The following is a 4,090-nucleotide window of genomic DNA, read 5'->3' as shown; positions in this document are numbered from 1 at the left end:
GGGGGGCATGTTTAGATTAGTTGGAAGTTTACGTAACATGTACGTATATAGTACTACGTGCTATGTACGTAGTACATGTTACAGAGGTTTTGGCAGAGAAAGGCCCTGTTTGGTTCAGCTTTTATCGACGGATTCCGCTGCCGTGCAGCAGAATCTGAACCAAAGGGCGAACCCAGCAGAATCCGATTCCAGAAATCTGCTGCCAAAATCTGAACCAAAAACGGAAGCAGCCTAGGACGTGCTTTCCAAAATCTGATTCCGCTGCGGGCCAAAATCTGAAAAAGTTGTATCAGCTGGTTTGCCAAATGACCTACATCTTTTTCACATCAGATTTTTCACAGCTATTTTTCCACAACAGATTTTTCACAGCTGCTTTTAGAAATCCACAGTCGAACCAAACAGGGCCTAGCGTCACTGAAACAGGATAGGGCAAAGACGGCGTCAGAATCAACTGATAAAACAGGATAGGTAATGCGTCCTCATATAATTTCAGAAAGAGCATCTTCTCTACTGTAAGAAATCAAACAACTTGATCTTGCTAGCTAATTTGCAGATGTCTTGTACAATCTTGCGTGCCCTTAACCAAAATGAACTGAATTTCATATGCGGGGGAATATGAGAGTGTTTTTTTCCTCTAGTAGGTGTTTTAAATCTGCAATTACAAAATCGGCTAAAACCCAGGAGATTTATGTAACCAACAAGCGGTCGGGCCACGTGTAAGTATTTTTTCTAATGGTGAAAGAGGGGCCTCCCCCCTCGATTTTCATTGTACAAACCTGTTGAAAGGGAGAGAGAGGATTGGTGGAATAGTTCGTTATATTGCTTGAGCCTCGTGGGCATATATATAGGAGTACAATCATCTACTTGAAGTACAAGACAAGCCAGAATCAAATCCTAGTCTATCTCATCTTTCCTAATAAACATTATACTCAACATCCACCGCAGTCACAACGGTAGCGACGCAGACAATGAGACTGGAGAAGAATGCGAAGGCAAGCCAACGGACCCCCCCCCCCCCCACACACACACACAGTTGTAACGGTCGACGCATCGCGGAGTCGTAGCTGGAGTGAAAACCAACGAGGTTGCTCAAGCAGGCGGTAGCCCTTTGTGCCGTTTGTCGATGTAGCCGAGAGCGTGGGTGGTGGAGCCGTGGTCGAGGTAGCCGTGCGAAGAATGCCGTGGTTGATGTCGAGTCGGGGTGGCCGGTGTCGAGGAAGTCGCCGTGAAGCCGCGGGTGCAAGAGGGCACCGAGTTAGCATGGGGCGCAGTGGTGTTGAAGTAGGGGTGCGCCGGGAAGAAAAATGTTGTTGACGACGCGTCGCGGCGGGTTTACCAAGCCCGGGGACACATCTGGACGAAGGCATGCACCGGTGTTGCCAGCACCGGTCATGCGTAGACGGACGAAAACGAAGTTGACGAAGCGCCGACCAGGCTTGCCAGGCCCGGGGACACGTCGTGGATGAAGGCACGCATCGGTGTTGCCAGCATCGGGCATGCGTAGACGAGGGACCAGCAGGAGCTGTACGCCATGTCGGAGAAGTCAGAGGGACCAGCAGAGAAGAACTCGACGACGATTGTGGCGTCAGTCAGCGCAGGGCCGATGTCACCAACGGTGGTCGGAGTAGACGAAGTGGTCGGGGTAGATGACGGCGACGCTGGCGACGGCTGGTGCTTGGATGAAGACGAAGGGGGTGGACGGGCGGCGGCGGCTAGGTTAGGAGTGAGGCGGCGGTGCTCGAAGTAGGCGAAGAACCCTGACAGCATGACGAAGACCGGCGCGGACGGTGGCGTTCCCGCGCCAAGGGAGACGGCGCGGTGCATACCACGGGAGGTCGACACACGGTGACGGCGGAGTGGACCGTGGACCGCGGCGCTACGGCCCGAAGGGGTGACGCAGCGGCGGTGGGCAGGTCGGGGCGACAACGGGAAGACCTCAGGGCGGTGGCAGAGACCGCGGGCCGCGGTGCGACAGCCCAAAGGGGCGGCGCGGCGGAGGAGTGCGGGCCGGTGCAACCGCGGGGACGGCCTCGGGACGGCTGCGTGGACCGTGTGCCACGCTCGCTACGGCCCGACGGGGCGACGCAGCGACGACGCGAGGGTCGGTGCGGCCACGGGGACGACCAGGAGCGGACGACGTCGGGACGGCGGTGGAGCGGGTCGCGGCACTACGGCCCGAAGGGGCGACGCAGCGGTGACGCGGGTCGGTGCAGCCGGGAGAAGAACCACGGGGCGGCGACGCTGCGGCCCGACGGGGCGATGCAACGGCAGCCCGTTGCTCGATCGGTGGAGGGACGCACTGAATTCGGGGACGATCTTCATGGGACCTGCGGAGGCGCGCGCAACCGACAGGCCAGGTCGGTCGCACGGCGTAGATGAGGCGGATCGTGGCGGCGGGCGGGTGATCAATCCGATCGCGCGCGAGGTCGAGGACGCCGCTCTGTGGAGACGGGGTGGCGGCGGAGTCCGAGATGAAGCAGGCGACGGCGGGCGACAGGGCGGTTATGATTGGCCGCCGCATGGCGCGAGGCCGCCGGGTCGGGTGATGCAGGAGTCCCGATCGAAGCAGGGCGGTGACGGCCGACGCAGGGCGACGGGCGGACCGACGCGCAGTCGACGGCTGGCCCTGACGGCCGCCTCGGCGCGCGTGGCCGCCAGGTCGAAGGAGAGGCCGGCGGGTCGTGTCGGGGTCGGAGTAGAGGCGCTCGGGGTCGACGGCGGCGGTGGGCGACGCAAACTGATCAAGATTAGATCGGAAAACAAAAAGAAACCACGCGATCAAGATGACCGGTGGGAGAGAGAAAACCCCGGAGCAAGGCTCGGGGAAAAGACTCTCTAGGGCAGCCGGTCAACACGACCGGCGGACGAACCCTAGGTACAGGTGGCGCGGCCCCCGGCGGCGGTCATGGAGGCCGACCGCCCCGGGGGCGGCGCGCAGGTGCGGAAGCGACGGTGGCGGCTAGAGTTTAGGATCGACTTGCGATAGATATCATGTTGAAAGGGAGAGAGAGGATTGGTGGAATAGTTCGTTATATTGCTTGAGCCTCGTGGGCATATATATAGAAGTACAATCATCTACTTGGAGTACAAGACAAGCCAGAATCAAATCATAGTCTATCTCATCTTTCCTAATAAACATTATACTCAACAAAATCAAATGATTCGAACCCTAGAACAAACTACGTGCTTAGGGCAACTCTAACAGATCCCCTATAATTCAAAGATACGGCGGAGTATCCTTCAGAGGAGTATATTTGCTCCTCTAAAAAAAGTGTCATTTCTAACCGATTTCCTAAACTTAACGGAGTAATTATTTATTTATTTATTTTTGCCAAACTTGTTTAAATTTGGGCCATCAAAATTAAGTTCACTACTAAATTATTTTATCAAACGACATCTTGGTCACATAATTCATCAGTTCTTTGTTAAGAGAATTGATCCAAAGAAACTATTAAAAATTACACACTTCAATAGAAACACTACTTCCCTGACTGCTCCTACTAGCCCAATTAATGTTTTCTCTATATCTTCATTGCCTACTTGTTGGGGCTTCCCGAGCTTGCACATTTCTTCCTTCTCTGCTCCTCAAAAAAATGTTCATGTATTTGAAAAGTGTCATGAATTAATGTTCATGAATTTTAAAAATGATGTTTGCAAAATGAAAATGGAAAAGAAAATTAAAACAAAAGGAAGCAAAAAATTCACGAATTTAAAAGATTACCGTATATTGAATAAATAAGAATAAAAATGAAAACAGAAAAAAGAAAAGAAAAAACGAAAGAAAAAACCGAAAGAAAGAAAAAACCCAGAAAAAACCGGTTCAGGGAAGGATCTAGAACCTTCCCAAAACCGGTTGGGGTTGAATCCTGAAAATGCGCCGGCCCATAAAAACTCCAGCGCTCGAGGAGGGGAGGGGCACGCGCTATTGTGGATAGCGAGCGAACTACGCATCGTATAGGGATTGCCCTCACCAGTGCCTCTGGTAGTGGCCTACTCGGGCTAAGACTTGCGAGTCCACATCTCGCTTCACCATGTACCTCACCCTCAAGCGCCATAACACCGTTTCTCACTGAACTCAGAGGCGGAGCCA

This window comes from Triticum dicoccoides, chromosome 7B (genome assembly GCF_002162155.2).
Source record: "Triticum dicoccoides isolate Atlit2015 ecotype Zavitan chromosome 7B, WEW_v2.0, whole genome shotgun sequence".
NCBI lineage: Eukaryota > Viridiplantae > Streptophyta > Magnoliopsida > Poales > Poaceae > Triticum > Triticum dicoccoides.
This window is presented reverse-complemented; position numbering follows the sequence as displayed.